Genomic DNA, 15522 nt, shown 5'->3' with positions numbered 1-15522 from the left:
CCTAGCAGGCAACTGTAAATTCAGACATATCGTAGTACGGTTGCTTTTTTTAAAGTGGTGAGCTACATATTTGGGTTTGGTTTGTTGTTGTTTTGAAACCTGCCTGTGATGTGAGAGATGGCCTACCTTGAGGGTTGGGACAACAAATGAAAGCAGCCAAACGAGTGCCAGTGCTTGTAAATACTGCAGGGGGTCACAATACTGTACATATGAAGAAGCTGCTGGATCACGCCAATGACCAATCTACTACAGCTAACCAGATGCCTGTGGGAAACCCACAAGGACCTGAACACAATTGCACTCTCCCTCCTGTTGTTTCCAGCAAATGATATTCAGAAACACGACTGGGGGTTCCCCAGCCCCATTCCACCTCCCCCCTTTTTTGGCGCAGGAGGGGGATTCTGTTCTGCGAGTGGAAATCTCTCTCTCTCTCCCTCTCTCTCTCTCTCTCTCTCTCTGTGTGTGTGTGTGTGTGTGTGTGGATGATGATAATAATAATAATAATAATAATAATAATAATAATAATAATAATAATAATAATAATTTATTATTTGTACCCCGCCCATCTGGCTGGGTCTCCCCAGCCACTCTGGGCAGCTTCCAACAAAGATTAAAAATACATGAAAATATCACATATTAAAAACTTCCCTGAACAGGGCTGCTTTCAGAATGTCAGGTAGTTGTTTTTCTCTTTGACATCTGGTGGGAGGACGTTCCACAGGGCGGGCGCCACTACCGAGAAGGCCCTCTGCCTGGTTCCCTGTAACTTTGCTTCTCGCAATGAGGGAACCGCTAGAAGGCCCTCGGCGCTGGACCTCAGCGTCCGGGTAGAACGATGGGGGTGGTGTGTGTGTGTGTGTGTGTGTGTGTGTGTGTGTGTGTGTGTGTAGTTGTCATGGACTGGCTGGATGTAGAGGAGTGGTGGGGGGAACTATTTGGGGAACCCCCAAAGGCACCTCCAAGGGAAGATGGCTCAGAGCCAGGGAAATGGTGGTGGGATAACGACGAGTGGTCAGAGGGAGCAGACTGGGAGGAGGAGGTATTAGAAGCTAAAAGGCTTAACAGGGTTTAGCAAGCAGGAAAAGACTGGGGCAGAGCAAGGTCAAGAGTCGGACACTGGGCAGGCTGCTGAAGAAGCCAGGGATTCTTCCCCTCTTACTATGACCAGCTCCCCATCTACCTGGCCTCCCAGGACCAGAAGAGGTATGAAGAGGGTGGGGCAAAGACAGACAAGGTGGGAAAGTCTCAGGGTGCTTGGGAAGGACCATGGGGAGGAGAGGACTTAGGCAGTTACAGTTTCCCCCTGCTGGCCCAGGGTGAGAACTTCAGTACATAACACCTTCCATCCTCACAACGGCCTCATTGGGACAAGAGTTGCTGTGACCACTAGGACTGAGCTGTTTTGGTTTCTTTGGATAAAGTGTTAACATCTCTGACATCAGGTGTTTTATTGCTGATCTGCTCCTCACACTAGCTCCTGACAGTAGTTCTATAGTAGAGTTCTATAGTAGTTCTATAGTAGACAATAGAGAGCCAGTGTGGTGTAGTGGTTAAGAGCGATAGACTCGTAATCTGGGGAACCGGGTTCGCGTCTCGGTTCCTCCACATGCAGCTGCTGGGTGACCTTGGGCCAGTCACACTTCTTTGAAGTCTCTCAGCTCCACTCACCTCACAGAGTGTTTGTTGTGGGGGAGGAAGGGAAAGGAGAATGTTAGCCGCTTTGAGACTCCTTAAAGGGAGAGAAAGGCAGGATATCAAATCCAAACTCCTCTTCTTCTTCTTCTATCAGTGTTCAATTGTTTTTGAATGACTGGGTTTTTCCTATGTTTTTATGCATTCTTATTTTTATCTGTAAGCTTCCTTGATTCCCCATCAGGGGAAAAAGTGAGGTATAAATAAATATACAATAATAATAATCTCCCTGATAGGAAGCTCACCTAACGCTACATTGGAGACAACCTTCCATAATGAACGCTTTTATTCCTAAGGGGGTTTTTTATGTTAGGCAAAGGCCTCAAATCTTTACTGACAACCTCTCTGACCTTTTAATAATTTGACTTATTGAAGGTTGGGAACTTTTCTAAGCACTCCTCACTATAGCTTTATGGCATGCATATTGTTAAGGGTGCATGACTTTGCAAAATCATAACAAGTTTTCTTTTCTTTCTTTTTTAACCTGGGAAATAAAAATAGATTGTTACTGTCGGCACTTTGACAGAAATTTCAATTATAGAATGGCTGTTGCTTAAGTAGCATATTATAAGAGGCCTTGTTGTAAATTAGCTATGAATGTCACAGAAGGCTGTAATGACCTGGTGCTTTTCGCTGATGCAGACAAACAGCATATATTGAAAATCCATAAGCCAGTCAGAACTTCTAAGAAGAAGAAGAAGAAGAGTTTGGATTTGATATCCCGCCTTTCACTCCCCTTCAGGAGTCTCAAAGCGGCTAACATTCTCCTTTCCCTTCCTCCCCCACAACAAACACTCTGTGAGGTGAGTGGGGCTGAGAGACTTCAAAGAAGTGTGACTGGCCCAAGGTCACCAATCTGCAATCTGCTCTTGTCTTTTCATAAGGATCATCAACAATCTTGTGTAAACAAAAGGTGTTTCCTTTCTTAATTACTAACTGGGAAGGGATGCAAAACAGACTAATAATAATAATAATAATGCCGGTAATAATGATGATGATGGTGATGATGTACACTCGGTATAAGCTTCATTTTTCTACCTATTTCTAGAACAATTATTTGCTTCCAGACCCACAGGTGTCTAAACCTTGATACATCTGGGCCTCAAAAACCAGGAACCTCGAAGTCTGAGGGTGTTCTTAACACGATGCCCCTTACTACATTTATTCCCCCCTCCCAGTGGTAATATCTATATTCAGTTTGAAGGGGCTGTGACCCTGTGTCGCTAAAGTACAACTCCCATCGTCCATAACCATTGGATGTGCTGGCTGGGGTTGCTGGGAGTTAGAGTCCAACAATATATAGAGGGATACAGACACCCACCCCGCTGTTCTGTTGAGGCCACATGGAATCTGATATTGCAGACTGGACACAAGGCAGTCTACACTGGCTGGGTACAAATTGAGCCTAAGTCGTTTTGCTTGATAATTATACCCCGGTCTCGAGGTTCTCAAATATTTTCCTACTACAGGGTTATCTGTTGCCCCTTCTCTGAGGGAAACAGAGACAATATGCCTCTTGTTTGTAATAGGGAAAGTATAAGTAAATAAAGTATAAGTAAATACAAATATAGAATAATAGAAAAAGAACTTAGTTATGCAGATGAACAACCGAGGCAGGGGGCAGGCACCTGCCAATCAGGAATGACAATACTCAGCATAATTTTGAATCCCTGATGTTGTTTATGACAGGAAATTGCACCAATTTCTTTCCAGAAACAGAAACCATCTGATTATTATTATTTAAAGAAAGAAAAAGAGGAGACACTGAAAGCTTCATGAAGCGTATCCGTGTCAAAGCCCTAGCAAGTGGCATTTTATGCTGTTGACCTCATGCCTCGCTGAGCAAGCTCTTTCTGTCGTCTAATGATATGGCGCCTTATCTGTGACACGAAGGAAGCTTTTTGAGATGGCGAGATCCAATCGTCCTTTCGAGTGCCCCTTTTTGAAAAACATCACGAGCTTGCAAGCGCAGTGCCAAACCAACCCATTATCTTTGGTAAACATGTTTCTAAATCCATCCATATATCGAAAAGCTGTCCTGGGAAGAGCGTTGTATTGTATTGGATGCCACCTGAGATAAAGATTATCCTTGGTGGATTAGATGCGTACCTCTGAAAGCTACCTTAGAAAAGACAAGAAGTCTTGTGGTTCCTTTATGTTTCAAAACAAATACTTGAGACAGAAGGGGGAAATCATCCTTGGATGTTCTTAGAACAGATTATTGTTGCTGTGCTTTGAATGTTGTCGGCGGAGTGGGTGGTTTGCCTTCGACTGCTGTACAATTCCAGAAAGTAAAGAAGCTTGTGATGCACTGGTTTTAGTCCTCAAGCAACTTTTCCAAACTCATGACCCTGATTTCCTATCTTCTTCCAGTTCATGACAGTGAGCTTTCAGGACTGAAAGCACTCAACCCTTAAATAAATGTCCCTGCGTAGGAGGTGACCAGATGATTCTTTGGAGAAGTCCTTGCATAAACAGGACAATTTTATCAAATACGACCCAATGGGTCCTGCTTGCATATACCATTTGAGTTTGCTATCATAAGAACTGATCATGATATACAGTGGTGCCCCGCAAGACGAATGCCTCGCAAGACGGAAAACTCGCTAGACGAAAGAGTTTTCCGTTTTGGAGGTGCTTCGCAAAACGAATCTCCTATGGGCTTGCTTCGCAAGACGAAAATGTCTTGCGAGTTCCTGCGGGGTTTTTTCCCCTCCCCCCCTTTTTCTAAGCCGCTAAGCCGCTTATCAGCTGATCCGATAAGCTGATAAGCCGCTAAAAGCCGCTAATAGCGCTAATCCGCTAATCTGTCAATGGGCTTGCTTTGCAAGACGAAAAAACCGCTAGACGAAGAGAATCACAGAACGGATTCTTTTCGTCTTGCGAGGCACCACTGTACAATGATGTTGAAAGTAGAACCATGACTACATTATCTTGGGAATACCAAGTACACCCCGCGTTGTCCAACCCGGACACTGAGGTCCAGCTCTGAGGGCCTTCTGGTGGTTCTCTAATTGTGATAGGTGAGGTTACCGGGAACCAGGCAGAGGGCATTCTCAGTAGTGGTGTCTGCCCTGTGGAACACCCTCCCATCAGATGACAAACAGATAAACAGCTATGTGATTTTTAAAAGACATCAAGACAGCGCTATATGGGGAAGTTTTTAACATTTGATGTTGTATTGTGCTTTTACTATTTTTTGTTGGGAGCTGCCCAGAGTAGCTGGGGCGACTCAGTCAGATGCGCAACATATAACAACTTCTTCTTCTTCTTCCTATTATTATTATTCTTATATAAGAATCCAATAAGTAGATGTTAGCTCTGGGATCACAGTTATTTTAACTATGGGAGCCAGACCACAGAAAGGAGGAGAAGGAAAGGGGTAAGAACAGAAAAGGCAGAGAAATGAGAATTATTTGACTTCAATAAATGGACGCAATGTCTGATAAGAACAACTACGGAGGGGAATGATATGCTACCTGCACATTCACTTTGTCTAATTCCTTATGGACTAGTTCCTTGAGTAGCCCAAACAAAAAACGCAGCATGTAGTCCTTGCCAAGCATTGTCTACCTTCCCTTGATGAGTTCATAGGTTTTCCCAACAAATGCTTTTTCTTCTACTTTTTACTTTAGCTTTATGCTGAGCACACTAAGCAGATTGATTTTGGCTTAATGTCGGAAGAATGCCTGATTGATGTAGGTTATAATTTTAAAACCTTAATTTTCAGTTTCCAAGTACTAAAGTACTCCCCAATTAACTTGAACAGCAGTTTATAAGACTGGTTTTGACTCTGCCCATTTAATGAGAGAAATCCAATCAACCACCCTGTTAGCATAAATGGAAAATACATGTCTGTAAGAATGATAAATAACTGATTGCGGTAGTGATTAGCATAATGTATCTCCTGGGAAGTTGTTTGGTATTCAGGCCTCAATCATGACTTTGAGGGATGGTGGTAAGTCTTACATTGGTATAAGCTTAGGAAAGAAATCTTTCTGGGTCACACTTGACAGATCTACATTTTGATCCCTAGGAGAAAATGGATCTTTCTATAGCTTACCTAGAAATCTTTGTAGACCATTAAAAACTCGTGCATTTATTCCATGACAGTGGCTGCACTGACGCATCATTCAGAAATTTCCATATTTTGTAGTTAATGTTAGGTGGACCTTAGAAAGTTGCACCAGATCCACTGTACTGAAATATGAGCTTCTTCAATAAGATGTTCCAAACCAAACAGTTTTCAGAGCTTGCAACACAAAATGTAGATTTCATAGCTGTCAACTTACAGATTTGAAAAAAAAGGACTAGCAGCCTCGAAAATAAGGGATCAGCAGCCAAAATAAGGGATTTTCCGGGCACAGGTATGTTCAAATTCTGAGCCCCTCCAAGCCAAAGGCAGAAGGCAGCCAAACGAAGCCTCAAGCGGTGGTTCCCACAGCGCAGCAACCCGGCAAAGGGGAAGCAGCAAGGAAAGCCACCGTCACCTCTCTGCTGGGAAGCGCTGAGCAAAGGCGAGTCCCCAGGCAATGCGGCCGATTTGATCGGCACAAGGCATGCAAGCTCCACCCCCGTCATTCTTAGACTCCTTACTGGGTGAGCAACGCAGCCAAGCAACACAGTTGGAGCCTCCCTCCTCCCTGGCCGGCAGGGAGGGAGGTAGGGAGAGGAGCTGCTTCCTTTGAAACCCGGGAAATTTAAGGGACATCATCAATAAGGGACAGCAGCAGGACACGACGCTGGGATAAGGGAGTTTCCTGCCAAATAAGGTTGACAGCTATGAGACAGACATAGTTGACAGACATAGTTGACAGCTATGAGATTTTCTGATGCATCCATTTCCTGTGTTCCATATGCCAGCTTTAGAAGCCTGCCTTCGGGTATCTCTGCCTTCAGACGTTACTGGAGAAAGTAGTTTTTCAGGGGTGGCACCCAGTTGTGAAATTCCTCCCCAAGGCCTGGCATTATAACATTGTGTGGATGGGTAAATGCCAAGGCTCTGAAGCCCTGCAAGGGACCAACACTGGGCCAGTTGGAGACAGATACAGATATTTCCTCTGCTGATAAAAAAATATCTGGCAGAAGCCAGATAATGCCTATTGGTCCTATCCCTGACATATCACCACTCCTAAGTAGTAGGGATGCCACCTTTGGTCTGGCAAAATACAAGTCAAGGCACGTGGGTGAGGATAGAGGGGCACACACACTCTCATGACACCAAATTCTCCACCGCTTTGTGGAAGGGAATCCCCTACATTCGGCCTCCTGCCTCCCTCCCCACCCCAGCCCCGTTCTGCCACTTGACTCACATAGACGGCCAGGGGCCAGAGGTAGATGGCCGGCACCCAAGTATGATTTGAGCTGCAGCTCCAGCCTCTTGCCCATGCTGGCATCAGAAGAGACTCAAGCAGGACGAGGGAGGAGGGAGGACGAGAGGTCAAGTTGGGGAGGCAGAGGGGGCCAAGCGGCAGCGAACCAACACCATATTAAACCAATGGCAGCATTTGAGGGGGAGCACCAGTGAGAGGGAAGGAAGGAGGGGTGAGGAAGGGATAATAATAATAATAATAATAATAATTATTATTATTATTATTATTATTATTTCTACTCTGCCCATCTACCTGGGTTTCCCCAGCCACTCTGGGCAGCTTCCAACAAAACATTAAAAATACAATAAAACATCAAACATTAAAAACTTCACTCACACCAGGCTCCTTGTCAGCCGCACCAACTACAAAGTAGACACCATTTTGGACCGGATGAACTCTAATATGGACGGTCTAGAGGGGCTGGAAGCTGGGGGCACTGTTATACAGTGGTTCTGCTCCTTCCTCCTGGGCCGTGTCCAGAAAGTGGTGGGGGGGATGAGTGTTCAGACCCCTGGGCTCTCACTTGTGGGGTGCCTCAGGGTTCTGTCCTCTCCCCCATGCTTTTTAATATCTATATCAGGGGTCAACAAACTTTTTCAGCAGGGGGCCAGTCCATTGTCCCTCAGACCTTGTGGGGGAGCGGACTGTATGGGGGGGGGGGATGAACGAATTCCTATGCCCCACAAATAACCCACAAATAAATAAAAGCACACATTCTACTCATGTAAAAACACCCGGCAGGCCCCACAAATAACCCAGAGATGCATTTTAAATAAAAGGACACATTCTACTTATGTAAAAACACGCTGATTCCCGACCATCACTATGCATCAGTTTGCAGATGACACCCAGCTCTACCTCTCTTTTAAATCAGAACCAGTGAAGGCGGTGAAGGTCCTGTGTGAGTGCCTGGAGGCAGTTGGAGGATGGATGGCGGCTAACAGATTGAGGGTGAATCCTGACAAGACAGAAGTACTGTTTTTGGGGGACAGGGGGCAGGCGGGTGTGGGGTCCTGATTGGGGTAACTGTGCCCCTGAAGGACCAGGTGCGGAGCCTGGGAGTCATTTTCGACTCACAGCTATCCATGGAGGTACAGGTTAATTCTGTGTTGAGGGTGGCTATCTACCAGCTCCATTTGGTACACAGGCTGAGACCCTACCTCCCTGCGGACTGTCTTGCTCTAGTTGTCTCCTTCTTGGACTACTGCAATGCGCTCTACTTGGGGCTACCTTTGAAGGTGACCCAGAAACTGCAATTAATCCAGAATGCGGCAGCTAGACTGCTGACTGGGAGTGGCTGCCGGGACCACATAACACCAGTCCTGAAAGATCTGCATTGGCTCCCAGTACGTTTCCGAGCACAATTCAAAGTGTTGGTGCTGACCTTTAAAGCCCTAAATGGCCTCGGTCCTGTATACCTGAAGGAGCGTCTCCACCCCCATCATTCAGCCTGGACACTGAGGTCCAGTACTGAGGGCCTTCTGGAGGTTCCCTCATTGGGAGAAGTGAGGTTACAGGGAACCAGGCAGAGGGCCTTCTCGGTAGTGGTGCCCGCCCTGTGGAACGCCCTCCCATCAGATGTCAAGGAAATAAGCAGCTATCCTATTTTTAAAAGACATCTGAAGGCAGCCCTGTTTAGGGAAGTTTTTAATATTTAATGCTGTGTTGTTTTTAACACTCAATTGAGAGCCTCCCAGAGTGGCTGAGGAAACTTAGCCAGATGGGCAGGATATAAATAATAAATAATTTATTATTATTATTATTATTATTATTATTATTATTATTATTATTGGTCCAAATCGGACAGGTGACACTTTTGTCCCAAAACAGGGTGATCAAATATGAACATGTCAAGGGCGATGACTAGGCCAGCATCCTTTTGTGGCATTCCCAACTTACTGTGTACAAGGAACTGTTTCTATTATAGGGAATCATTCTGCCCTGCAACATGCCGGCCTACAATCTTAGGTTCTGGAACGGTTTTACAAAGCAAGGAGCGTTTGGGTGTCCCTCCATCATATTTCAAGGGGTACGTTTCTGTAATATTGCCAAACCATTTACTTCAACGCCTAACCAATTTGAACAAAGGAAACCCCACAGCTTCTGAAGTGAATCACTTAACAGTTCAAATTAAAGCAGGTTTAGATAATGGCTCCCATTTTAGGGTTAAACTACCTCCTAGAGATTTGGTGTAATGAAATGGAGAGATAAATTGCAGCCTTTTAAAAGAAATCATTGGCTAAATGAGTTGGGCTGGGGGAAGCCGGAGAGGTGAGCGTGGCAGTTTCGTTTAATGGTAACAAAGGGAGTCCTCGAAGCCACTCGCTCAATTAAAACAATCAGTTTGCAAAGGGGTGACGGTCGTGAGCAGCTAAGTGAGGAGACTCTCAAGAGATGCTTAATCTAAGGGTACTTTTCGAATAGCACTTCTTAAAGTGGCTCTAAGGACCACACGGTGAATACTTGGGTCACCTGTGAGCTTTTTTTAAAATGGAAACTCATCTTCTTTCCCCTGAGAGCTGCTGTCTTTGCTCTATTTCTGGCAGTTTTCGACTAACTGTTATGGCCAGGGGTCTAAAAGACTCATGCCCCATGGGAAGGACTTGGGGGCAGAGATCCAGGACCCAATTGGCACAGTGAGCAGAAAGATCCCCAAATGCAGCATGGTTGGTTTATCACTCTTCTCGGTAAGAGAAGCCCTTTACCATAGAAAGGGAGGCACATAATGATGATGATGATGATTAAATTATTATTTGAATTGTATGCTGCTCAGTGCCAAAATGGGCTTCCTCAAGCAGTTTAGAAAGTATAAAAACCACATATTCATTCAAATATAAACATTAAAAATTGAAACAACGCAAGAAAACCAGGAGATATGGGGCCCAAAAGTCATCAAGTCCAAGGTCTGAAATGTTAAGTATAATTGTTTAATTGCCCACTGAAATGAAGAACGCATGTATGTATAAAGCTGAAGGGGTTTAACACTGGAAAATTGTTCAGCATACTAAAGCTCTCTCTGAGCTCTTAACTGGTTGATAATTAACTGTTACTGTTCTCTGCTAGCTTTCATGTGAGTGTTTAACCTTAGATCATATGCCTGAGGTATTCAGTTGCAAATCCTCTTTCTAAAAGGGAGTTGCCTCTTGGTCTTCTGTTTCCAGGCACAGAGAGTCGAAGGATGTTGTATAAGGATGTGATAAGATGTTCTCCAGGTGCTGCATAGCCTTAGGCTGGATGCAGGCTAATGCAGGCTATGGGAGGCACAGAGCTTTGATTTTTGCTCTGATTCTAATTATGTTATAGATTTAAGAAGAAGAACCTATGTTTGAATAAGCACATGCTTTATACAACTTTCTGGATGTATCGTTCATTGTTTTGCACATGTTTTCGAGAAGTTCCGATTAGTAAAGCATTGTATAATATTTATAGGACTGGACAACTTTTTATTTCCCAAAGGAGTCAGTTTTTAGGCATCCAATTGCTTTAAGCTACACAAAACTATTTCTCAGCATCATATAAGTATATTGGCATTTTGCCTTTCAAAAAGAATTTCATTAAGCATTTCAGTGCTTCCGCATCTCCATCATAATTAGCAGAAATACAAACATTACCTGTAGGGTCATTAAATAAGCCAGCATTATTTCTCCTTGTGAAATCAACGGTCACTAATGTTCATGATTGCTAAGCACACAGTTAAATCAATGTTGTTGTTCATTGTGGGGGTTCGCCAAGAATTCAGCATTTCCATCCTTTGCCTTCTGAAAATATGTGTTTGTGTGCCTGGTCTTGTTTTCTTTTTAAGAACTAGAAATTATTCTAAGTGGTACTCAGTTGTGTATTCTAATTAAGACAAAGCCTTTTCAGAATAAAAATAATAAAATTATTCCCAAAGACACAGTAGGTGTGTCTCTGTCTATTAGTTTGTATTTTGCTTTGACCCTTCAACTGAACATGCTAAGGAAATCAAATGAGCTAGAAACTGCTCCTAGCAGTGCTTCGAATTCAGACCCTGACAGGGCAACCCTGTGTAGATTCGCTTAAAAAGTAACCTCTCTCCATATATACCCAACTGATCATTGCATTCAGCAATGGTCTCCTGCAAATACCATCTCATCAAGAGATCCAATCCCTTCAATGTACGAATTGGGCATTTAGTGTGACAACATATACCCTTTGGTAAATCTTACATGAGGTAGGTATCATCACGTGGGTGGCGCTGTGGTCTAAACCACTGAGCCTCTTGGGCTTGCCGATCAGGAGGTCGATGGTTTGAATCCTCGCAATGCAGTGAGCTCCCATTGCTCTGTCCCAACTCCTGCCAACCTAGCAGTTCAAAAGCAGGCCAGTGCAAGTAGATAAATAGGTACTGCTGTGGCGGGAAGATAAACAGAGTTTCCATGCGCTCTGGTTTCCATCACGGTGTCCCGTTGCGCCAGAAGCAGTTTAGTCATGCTGGCTACACGACCCAGAAAGCTGTCTGTGGACAAATGCCGGCTCCCTTGGCCTGAAAGCGAGATGAGCGCCGCAGCCCCATAGTCACCTTTGACTGGACTTAACCATCCAGGTGTCCTTTACCTTTACCTTTTACCTCTATCTGTACCTCTTAAAGATCTCCCTTTTTCAACAGACCTTTAAAGTGAGGGTTTTTATTCCTGTTAGAATTGGATTTATTTTTTACACTTTTTTTTTAAAAAAAAATTGTTCTTATAGATGAAGCAGTTTTACATATTTTTTATTACTAATTGGTTGGGGAAGAGTTGTAGCTCATCTGTATGGAGGTGGTCCCATGTTCAGCTCCCCAGTGTCATCTCCAAGTGCGCCTAACAGTGTCCCCTGCCTGAAACCCTGAAGAGACACTGTGTCATGGATTGGGGAACCCCCAGGGAAGAAGACTCAGAGCCAGGGATTTGGTGGTGGGATGCCAATGCTTTGTCAGAGGGAGAAGAGGGGACAGACTGGGCTGGATCTAGATACATCAAAAAAGCATTTCAGGAAAACGTGTTGTAAACCTCATAGTGGGAAATAATGTTGGCGAAAGACAGGACTCCACAGTGCCATCTGGCATCACAGTGTTATAACGCTTTTTCTTTACTAATGTAGCTGAGTCCTGGGAGGAGGAGAGGTCAGAAGCTGAAGAGGCAACAGGGTTTAGTGAGCAAGAAGAGGCTGTGGCAGAGGGCAGGGCAGACTCTGAAGCTGAGTGTAGGCAGGCTATGGAAGAAGACAGGGAGTCTTCCCCTCCTGCTGCGATCCGCTCCACTCCCGTCTGGTTTCCCAGAACACACAGATAAATCAAGAGGGTGGAGCAAGAAGAAGCCAATGTTTTAGGCAGCTAGGGAAGGAATATTCAGTCCTCGCAATTGCTTCACAAGACCAGACCCTCCAAGTATCCCTATTTTCCAGGGACAGTCCAGGATTTACAGACGCCACCCCAGTTTCTGATTTGATCCCAGAATGTTCTGCTTTTCCTTAGGACGTCCCTATTTTCATCAGATTAATGTTGGAGCGTATAGAGTTATGCGACCCCCGAGCAAAGGAGATAAGTAACATGCAACCTTTTGGAGACATCTGAAGGCAGCCCTGATTAGGAAGGGCTTTTGGTGCTTAATATTTTATTATGTTTTTATATATGTTGGAAGCTTCCCAAAGTGGCTGGGGTATAAATATTATTATCATTATTATTATTGAATAGGAGGTTCTTATTTTCATCAGAGAAATGCTGGAGGGTATGCAAGACCTCTTGGAAAGAGTTCCTGAGACCACTAGACCTGAGCTGCAGTTTGTTTCCATGAATAAAGAGTTAACTTCACTTGCCTCGGGTGATTTATTGTATCATTGCTGACCTATGTCCGATTCCAACCCTGACATGCATGTCAGTGTAGGCAATATTGACTACGGTGTGCCAGTGGTCTGATTCACTATAAGATGGTTTCCTGCGTTTCTATAGGAAATGATTCATAAATGGAATGAAATCCACCAGCCCCACTGAGTTCCATGCGGCTTTGCCCCCAAAGTCCCTGTGTGACGGATTGCAGCCACCGTCAGCTAACCAGTGCAAAGAGAGGGATAGAAAAGGAGAAAGCACAGCGCCACAGAAGTATAATCAGTTTAAGAGATTTGGGGTTGAGAAGAAGCTTCCTCTTATGGCTTACAGCGTTGCCAATCTCAGCAGCTCAAAGTTGACGCTGTTTCCGTTTGTCGAGGGCAAAAGGCAGGCTCAGAACATGTGAGGCTTACAACTAATTTCTGTTTTGGAACAGAAGTATAGATGCATAATTGAATAACAACAGGGTCCTCTGCACAGCAAGCTGACCTCCCCTAAGAAGAAATGGATATGCATTTTTGAAAGATAGGTTTAGAACAGATCTGGGGCCTAAACAATGGCGCAGCGGTTGAGATAATGCAGGAAACGCCTCATCTCCAAAACAAACGAGAAATTCTCATTAGACAAAGCAGTCCACCTCCCTCCCACCCATCCGGTCCCCCACAGCTGGTTCTTTGGAAAATAGAGAAATGCAAGATACACACATATACATAAGCAGAGACTGAATGGAGTAAATATTTGATTAGCTTTGCAAATACTCACATACCAACTCGAGAGTCGCGTCTCATTTGCGGGCTAATCCACAGTATCAAATTCAAATGTAGGTGGATGTTTTAATTTGTTTAAATTTAATTTTGAAGATGCCAGCAAAGATAAACACAGAAATCCAACGACGATAAGCCCTGGAATGCCATGTGCCAGAGGGCGAACAACAGGGAAAGGGCCGAGGGGGAAGAGAAATTCAAAGTGGCTGACATTTTAATACAAAAGTACTTAAATGTGATTGAAATGGCATGTAGACCATCTCACATCTGAGCATTCCAGAGCCCATCCATCAGTTTATGTCAGATAAGGGCTGGTTTAGGCATTATTGGTAGCATATGCATCAGAAAGTGAGCCTGGGGAAATGTGACTTGTCCAGGTCTAGCATAGAGGGATGGGGACTCAACGGCTGAGCTGAGATTTGAACTCAGAACTTCTCAGATCCCACATTTTAACCAACGGTTTAGTATGGTTCTGAACTGCAACCATTCCCCCATCCCCCTGCTGGATGCAGTTCCATATATATATAGGTAAAGGGACCCCTGACCATTAGGTCCAGTCGCGGACGACTCTGGGGTTGCGGCGCTCATCTCACTTTATTGGCCGAGGGAGCCGCCGTACAGCTTCCGGGTCATGTGGCCAGCATGACTAAGCCGCTTCTGGCGAACCAGAGCAGCGCACGGAAACGCCGTTTACCTTCCCGCCAAAGTGGTACCTATTTATCTACTTGCACTTTGACGTGCTTTCGAACTGCTAGGTTGGCAGGAGCAGGAACCGAGCAACGGGAGCTCACCCCGTCATGGGGATTTGAACCGCCAACCTTCTGATCAGCGAGGCCTAGGCTCTGTGGTTTAGACCACAGCGCCACCCGCGTCCCCATATATACCTTTTATTCAGATGAAGAGAAGGCAAGTGAGTAGAAATGATACCGTTGCATAATATATTAGCAGAATTATCTATGGGGTGTCTGTTTTGCAAATTTTCATGAGGCATCAGCAGCTGTTTGCAAACAAAGCATAAATCAAAAACTTAATGGGAGGGAAAGAAATTAGTCTGACTCCTTACGTTTATTTTATTCATTTTTTTAAATAAAAAAGTAGCCTACTCAGCTCTAATCTGTAAAAAAACAAACAACAACCACACAATAATATTCCAATCTGTGTAAACAAATTACAGCCCGAGTCGAAATAATAACACACCATTTTAAAACCCACCCTTCACTCAAAAACAGCCCATTTACCGTAGTGATAAAAAAAAAAACTGTTTCAGAGATGAGTAGACGTTCCGCCGGCATTAGTTATGCCACTTATTATGGCAGAGCTGGGAGGGGATGTGCCAGGCAGTTGCTAAGGGAACAGACTTTATGTAAGTGTTATCAGAACAAAAAACCCTACACCGTGAGCACTATGGCTAGGGAGATGCCGTGATGAGAGCATGGAGGCACGGGAGCATGCATAGGTCCTTGAAGGTCGTGATTTGTGGGAGGGGGGCACAAAAGAGCTGTAGCCCAGTGTTAGAGCACTTGCATGCAAGGAGACCCCGGTTTGATGCCTGACATCTCCAGGTTGGGCTGGCTTTAAAAAAGGATCAGACATATTTGTGGAGGATAAGGCTACCGGCCACGATGATGGCTATGCTCTCTCTCCCATGGTCAAAGGCAGTACTGAGCACTCACACTTTACATTGTGGGTGCCCTTTGCAGGATTGCGTGCAGTGCTACAGTTTCCAGGGAGCTTACTGGCAAACAGGGGCTGGCTTGGCTCTCAGTCTTAATTTTTGGATGTTCACGCCCAGCCTCACAAGTCAAGTTTCATTGATGGGAGGTGGGCCAGTCCCATTATTTATAGGGGGTGGAGCCGACAGTAACCAGGC

The sequence above is a fragment of the Podarcis bocagei genome, assembly GCF_964188305.1.
Source record: "Podarcis bocagei genome assembly, chromosome: 6".
NCBI classification, from domain to species: Eukaryota; Metazoa; Chordata; class Lepidosauria; order Squamata; family Lacertidae; genus Podarcis; species Podarcis bocagei.
The sequence above is the reverse complement of the archived record's forward strand: the minus strand, read 5'-3'. Positions refer to the sequence as shown.